This window comes from Triturus cristatus, chromosome 8 (assembly GCF_964204655.1).
Source record: "Triturus cristatus chromosome 8, aTriCri1.1, whole genome shotgun sequence".
NCBI classification, from domain to species: Eukaryota; Metazoa; Chordata; class Amphibia; order Caudata; family Salamandridae; genus Triturus; species Triturus cristatus.
Window position 1 is genome coordinate 752,797,939 of NC_140591.1, and position 8,238 is coordinate 752,806,176.

Consider the following 8,238-nt stretch of genomic DNA (forward strand, 5'->3'; position numbering starts at 1 on the left):
TCAATTAACCCCAGGTAGGAACGCAATTGATCCCTGTTGCAAGGGATAGGAGCTAACCTTATAGAAACAAGTAAATCTTTTTGGGGTTTAACACCTTCGGAAGAAATGGAGTGTCCCAAGTACTCCACCTCCAAGATCAGAAAAGCACATTTTTCCCTACGTAGAGTTAAACCAGACTCCAAAAGCCTCGCAAGAGCCTCCTTTAACACCAAATTATGATTGCTCACACTATCACCGAAAACGAGGATATAATCTTGGAAGTCGATGATATTTTTCAAACCTTTAAATACCTCAGACACCATCCTCTGAAAAACACTAGCAGCAGAGGATAAACCAAAAGGCATCCTGGTAAATTGGAAAGTACCCTCCATGGTGATAAAGGCTGTTATGTTTTTTGAGGAGTCATGTAAGTGTATCTGGTGATAAGCGTGACGAAGATCCAATTTTGAGAAAAAAATTCCCCCTTGCAACAATAAAATCAACTCATTAATATTGGGCAAGGGAAGGGTATCAGGAATGATGTTCTGATTTAAACTCCTTAAGTCAACACAGAAACGCAAATTAGCATCCGCCTTCTCCGTGATGACAACAGGAGAAACCCAAGCAGAACTTCCTACAGGTTCGATGACCCCATTGGACAACATGTCATCCAACATTTTCTTGACTTCACCCCTCCCCATAATGGGAACCCTCCTGAGCTTATGCTGAACAGGTATTGTACCTGGCCTGAGTTTTATTTTGTGAACATAACCCTCAAGGTTAACAAGCTCATCCCTGAACACCTCCTTGGCTCCCTCTAAGATGTATTTTAATATAAAGGTCATACAGGTGGTACCAACCTAAGTTTGGGGGACCTGATTCAGCAACGTAAACTTTGCCCTTAACTGACCTGTTCTTAAAAACAATATCTGTCGGTATATAACCCAGAATGTCTATCTGCTCTCCTTGAAATCCACCTGGGTTTATATCTTTGGGTCACAAACTCACATTGGGCCACTCTTGCTGATAAATACACTTCGGTACAATGGTATACAATGACCCAGAATCTACCATGAGGTCAACTTTCTTATTTTCTATGAGAAAGTCTGCCTTGGGCCTGATTCTCCGCTGATAATCCAAATTCGATCCACCAGCCAGTAGGACATCTTTATTGTCAACTACATCCCCTAGAGTAGATTCAACATAAAGAATTCTGTCAGGTCTGGTCGTGTACTCACCAAAGGGTGTCTCATCAGACAACATGGCCACTCGCCCTTTGTTGACCTCCCTACACATGCTTGCAAAGTGACCCTTGTGGCCACATTTCCTACACTCTTTACCAATAGCCCAGCAATTTGTTTAGTAAGATGCATGATAAGTGCTTCCACATTTGCCACACATCTTACTTCCAAATGTATTCAGATAATTCCTGCTGCCAGAAAAGCTCCTTCCACCTTTAACATTAAATTTGGTGGACGCAGCTACCTCCCCATCACTTCTCTCCACCACAGAGGTTTCTCCTTCACCAGTAATTTTCAACCTCGAGTCTCTACGATCCATCTCCTTCAAGCAAAACTCTGCCTTTTCCACTATCTTCGCAATGTCATTAGCATCCTTAAGAGTGGGATCTTTTGCAGCCCACAAGCGTTCTTGCATTTTCCTGCTTCTGCATTGCACTATCAGCTGATCCTGTATCATTTCTTCAGCCATGGGACCAAATCTACACTCAAGGGAGAGTTCACGTAATCTGGTAACAAATTCATCTATAGATTTCCCAACTCTTTGTGGCTGAGTGTAGAATTTAAACCTTCTCATCACCACATTATTCTCCTTCGCAAACCTCTTCTCCAGCCTTTTCCTGGCTTCCTGATAAACATCCTCAATGGGTTGACCACACTCGTTCGTGGCAACAGGAAGGTACTTAAAAATATGTTGACCTTCTTTACCTAAACTAGTAAGTAAAATTGCCCTTTTCCTGTTGGAACTGAAATCTTGAGCATCCAATGCTTCCAGGTAGTTGTCAAAAACATCAATCCATTCATCCCATTCAATACAATGGCTGCCTGGTTGAGTGAGGAAATGAGGAGGAGAAGAAACAGCTGTCACACTGAACGCTGTCACATCCATGTTTACAGTGAGAATGTCAAACACCAAACATGGGGAGTGAAGGATACCAGTCCAGGTTTTGCAGCTTCTTTTCCTTTTTTTCAAAATTAAAAATGAATGTCAATGTAAATGTAAATTTGATACTTGTATAGCGCACTACTCACCCGCAAGGGTCTCAAGGCGCTTGTACGAATACCGCTGTGGAACCCATCCTGGATTTCCCTGTGAGGCGTCCACTCCTGGGCACCCCCAAGGTGGAGGCCAGGCATCCTTAGCGTTGTGGGGGCCGTTGTGGAGATTAAGCACGCTATTGCCCAGATTTGCAGAGTGGGACTCCATGATTGGAATAGGCACCGAGGCGAGAATTATCAGGTCCGTGGAATTTTTGAGCCCAAGACCCGCCGAGGCGGGGAATTGAACCCTGGTCCCGGGCTAGACCTCTGCATCAGGGTCTGCCGCTCTAATCATTGAGCCACACTTCTCCACCAATGCACAAAGAAGCCTGCAGGGGAGCAGCACTCAAGAAATGAACTTCTCCTTCAACACAGCAAAACGGTTCTCTTCACCACCTGACAAAAAAAATAATAGTAATAATGTTGCCGGTGATTTTTACTCAAATAGAATAGACCTGGTCATTTAAGAGAAGAATCTACTCCATCACGGGTGTGACGGTGGGATTTATGGGGCCAGGCCGATGCACAGAAGCGGGAGAATGAGACGCTCCGATACTTATGTGAGTGAAGTGATACCTCAGAGGTTGATTTTGCAGTTTAGAGACATGCTTTAATGGGCTTCTGATTAGTAGCTAGGGGAAGTAAGCTTTCAGCTCGAAAATAGCAGAGACATATTGGATAATGCCAGGAAGAGACAGGGCAGGGCCACCTCCCTTTCATCTGCTATTAAGGTCCTCCATACAGGTACTGTTGTCCCTTTTTCGTGTTATCAATCACTTTACTTGGCTGGTAGTAAAGGTGCTGTTTTGACATCTGTAAATCCCCAATGTACTTTGCCTTGACGGACAAGGCGTGATCAATCCGTTACACACAAAACCTGTCTCTGTAAGATATACTGGACTAAAGACTCTGTCCTATGTGCCTGGATTTTGCACTGCACCTTGCATTTTAGCGCCATTTTAGTGATTAACTGTTTTTATTGTTGCTGCTAATTAGCACATAAGCACCTAGCACTTTTTGAGGACTATAATTAAGGCTCTGAGGAGTTTTGTTTTTTGCCATTTTATCATTTTGTGCTCTAGCTTTGAACTGTATTTTGCACACTGTATTTTGCACATTGTATTTTGCATATTGCACCACGTAATCGGCCAATATTATCAGATTTGCATTTTATTAGGGTCTGGTGATTTTTTTTTTTATATAGTATGTCCATAGACTGATAATAATGAGCAAGCGGAAAATAAATACAGGGAAAAGTGTGGTCGGCACGCTAGATGCTTTCATCTTGAGGGCTGAATCTGCCCTCATTCATGAAATAAAAAATGACAGAATGAAGGTTATCTCTTGATTCACACTCCCCGCTAGGTAGACTTTCCCTAACCTCTGCACTTTCCGACTCCTTGTCGGCACTAAACCAGGATGCTTCCTCAGCTAGGCTGAGCCCGCCTCCATCTGCACCCTCAGTTATAATGATAAACCCAGGTTCTTTCTCTTCTCAGGAGCATGAACCTACTCCTGTGAAAACTAAGGCAACTACCAGAGGGCAGAAAGCTAAGCTCAAAATTAGATTGTAATAACGAATCCTTCCCTACAAAAAGAAAGGGCCGAGGGTGTACAAAATCAAAAAACTCTGACCAGGGAACCACTGGAGGGATAATATTATCTGACCCCCCCCCCCCCCGCCACCCCCCCCCCCCCCAGCCCCATAAGTGTTGATAAAGAGGGTAATCCCACCTCCATGAATCAGACTATATCCGGGCAACTAATTGATAGCACTGAGGAGGGGAATTTTTGGAGAAGGCTAGAAACTATGTTATCCATCTTACTAGACCCAATGTTTCAAAAAATAAGTGTGATAGAAGCTAGGTTGGCCAAACTAGAGGGGACATTTGGCTGTAATCCTCCAGTTATACCGACAGTTAGCCCAATCACAAACATAGATGACACAGCCATGAGGGGTAAAAGAGCTGTGTGGGAAGGAGTAGGGGGTAGGCCTATTGTAAGGATTGCAGCAAATGGTGAGGCACAAGACAAGAATAGTCTTAAATGCACCAGGCCCAGAAGTCCAGATACCCTGGCTACTACATGCCAGCCCCCTAGTGGAGTAGGATCCTCCGTGTCCCATAGGGATAGGGGGCCAGAGGGCAGGGATCACCAGTCATTGAGCCTTCCGATTATAGACCTTCCACCTGAATCTACCCCATATGTAGTGGTATTGGGGAATGTACCTCCCCTCCCCAATGGGGTAAAGGAAGACTATGTGCAGCTGAGAAATAAATCACTGGTTCACCCACAATACCACCTTGGGCCACTGTGTATCCAAAAACATCCTTATGGCACGCAGGGTTAGTTGGATAGGGAGCTCACGTAAACTGGACACTGGAGATAACGTTATCGTAAACTTTGACAACCCCTTTACTGCTGGGCGTGTCCTATCCAGGGACATCAGTCTCACTCCGTTAACCGGATCTGTTATCTAGGCTTTACCTCTGGGTAATTTCTATAAGCCTGCCCCCCTCAGAGAAATGCCAGAAAACGGTCACAGGGTACGCCAACGAGGAGGTTGGTTAAATAACCCAGCTCCCAGGCAACAGCCTTCCGCCCTAGCCCACCTACGCCCCCGATTCAGATGGGCAGCTTCGTAGCACCCATACATTGGTGTTAGATAATAGATTTGCAGTTTTATCCGGATTGGAGAATTGCGATTGACTGAGGGCCCCTGTACCTCCCTGATCACTACCAGCTACACTTCCTCAGACCCCAGGGGTAGTAGCTGTGAGCCATATAGCTGTGAGCCCTAACAATTTTTTATCTTGGAACATTGCTGGATTGGCTAATAAGTTCCAAGATCCTCGGTGGGTATGTTACGTAAAGCAATACACTGTAATTAGTTTCCAAGAAACGTGGTCAGTGGATTGCGATCTTTTCTTAGAAGGCTACAAGTCATTCTTTGTCCCAGCCACTCCATCGGCAAGCGGAAGACCAAGGGGTGGTCTAGTTACTTACATCTCTGTGGCCGTTGATTGTAAGTTGCAGGTGACCCCAACTACACATCTGGGAATTCAGGCATTGTCAGCAAGTAGGGGGGATACAAGATGGGGAATCTTCAACTTCTATAATTCGGCGGCTTGTCCGCATGAGGCGTGTAATATTACCAACCTGGGAGCAATTATAAAACAATCCTTGGGCCACAGAATTTATAACCTTTTGGTCTCTGGTGATTTTAATATACACCCTTGTGGTAACCCTTCAACATCTTGCATCTAGGAGCTGGGCTACCCCTGCATGAGGGGCTTTCACTTTGAACATTATCCTCAAGGGGAATGGTTGAATAACATGTTAAATGAACTAGATCTGGTGGTCATGAGGTCCTTAAATGACCCTCACACCAAGTTCCCTGTACCAACGTTTAAAGGAAACGGAAGAGGATCATTTATTGATTTTATTTTAATTTCTTCGTCGCTACAATCCTTTTTTAATGGTTTTAATATTGCAGAAAGTGAATTCAGTGACCATAACCCTTTAACAGTCTATATGTCGGGCCCATTAATGACAAAAATTGGGGAGGCCTCAAATAGGGGTACTCTGAAACCGACGGATGGAATGCGCAGACTTAAATGGACCCAAGTGTCTCCCAACAGTTTTTATAATAAGGTGAAAACATCTTGTGCCCAGGAACTGACACTATGTACATCTGAGAGGTCCACTCCCAATGAGATCCTTGGTGCCTATGAGGCAATAGCGCAAACAGTGTGTGAACTGTTAAGTGCTCCGGCCAGAGGCACCGTGTCACATGGCCCCAGATGGTTTGACTCAATTTGCTCCAAATCAGCTAAGCGGCTGAGGGAAGCTCTGGCAGCCAAACCAAGAATCCAATAGGAGGTCCGTGCCTGTCGTACGGAATACAAGTTAGCCCTGGCCAAACGCAAGGGAGCACTGAAGGAAGATGCCTGGACGGAGCTGATTGACTCTAGCACTCTGAGGAACAGCTCGAGGTTTTGGAGTGTTGTGAATGGGCCCCTATTTGACAAGGAAGGGGAGGAGGGCCTTGTGGCTCACATCACAGAGGAGGAGTGGGTACTCCATTTTAAAACCATGTTTGACTGCCCGCTTGAGCCTACTCGCCGAGAACCCCAGAACAGGAAGAATGCTGTGATACGTTTTGATTGGAGTGAGATCATGAAAGGGATTCTAGGGCTAACTATCAATAAAGCCCCAGGCCCAGATTGGATCCCCCGGATTTATTTAAGTCAGACCCCTTGTTCTGGGCTCCGATTCTAGAGTCCCTATTTAATGCTGCGGCAAAGATTGGGTGTACTCAGTCTTGGGCTTCTTCAACCATAGTCCCAGTTTTTAAAAAGGGCAATAGAAATAGCACTCACTGTTACAGACCAATCTCGCTTATCGATTCAGTGGTCAAAGTGGTGAGTCGTGTCCTTTTACAGAGATTAACAACCTGGGCAGACGAGAATAAGATCATGTCAGACGTCCAGTATGGCTTCCGGCCAGGGCGCTCCACTGTTGCTCAATGCCTTAATTTATTTATCATACTGAACAAATATACTGTAGCGCATCCTGGAATCATCCACCTTGCTTTCATGGATTTGTCATCTGCTTTTGACTGTGTAAACAGGGCTAGGCTATGGCAGTCCATGAAGGCAATGGGGGTGGAAAATAGCATTGTTAACTTTCTGGAGGACCTGCATTCATCGACCAAAGCCAATGTGAGGTTCTCACAAGATCTGCAGGTAACAAGGGACTTTGAAATTAAGAAGGGAGTCTGGCAAGGCTGCATTTTGGCGCCTTTTTTATTTAATTTTTATATTAATGAATTAGAAAGTGTGCTGAGGGCAACTAGAGCTGACTTCCCCATGTAGGACGGCGGTGCATTCCTGCTTTACACGGATGACGCCGTCCTAATATCCAGAACTGAACTGGGCTTACAAACTCTTTTAACTGCGTTTTCGGGATTCATGACAGAACGGAACTTGTCTATTAATAACTCAAAGTCCTATGTCATGAAGGTGGGGAAACATATGAAAAAGAGCTTCCAGTTCAGAACTGGCAATGATAAGATCCCCCGTACGAATGTTTTTTCTTATTTAGGGGTCTTATTTGACAATCAACTTAAATGGGACCCATTAATCCAGAAAAAAGGGGGATTTGGTTCGGGTTAATGAAGCAATTTTAATTTTGCCTCTATAGTGGGGAAGAAACAGACTGGAGCTATGCTACAAGTGTATCAAGCAAAAAGCTTAGCCATAGCAACTTATGGCAGTGAGATTTGGGAATACACGGTAACAGAACCCCTCCAGATAGTGGAAAATGGGTTTCTAAAAAGACTATTATGTGTCCCGCGAGGAACCTCGAACATGGCGGTACATGAGGAACTGGGGGTCTCCTACCTAAGTGATACTCTTGCCCTGCGTCCCCTGATTTTCTGGCTAAAGTGTTGGTTAAATGAAGATCTAATTCTCACTTATTTGATTTTAAGAGAATGCCTGTCCTTAAATAATGTGGCTCGTATCCCCTGGTTTAATTGTATTAAAAGAGGGTTTGAATGGATTGGGCGGGGTATTTTATTTTTTAAGCCAGATGCTATTGTAAGAAAGGATGTGGAATAAACCAAGTCTGCCTTTCTGAGCCGAAGGCAAGCAGATCGTGATGCAGTAGAGGTATGGAAACCGAGTGTCCGGGTATTCCTATTGCTTAAATCGACGCCACTGTCAGAACCATACCTTATGGGGTCCCTGTCGACACATGAAAAATGTCTTTTAACCAGGTTGCGGATGAATCTTTTCCATCTTCTCCTAGCAAGACCCAAGGTGGCTTCCAGATGTCAAGTGCTAGCGTCCTGTGGCTGCGATGGAAAGTCTCCGCAGGACTTGCTGCACTTTATGCTCTTTTGTAATATATATGAAGTCCCCAGGAGGCATTTTTTAGTTCCTATTTTAAAGAAATTAAATTTTAATCAAGTCAG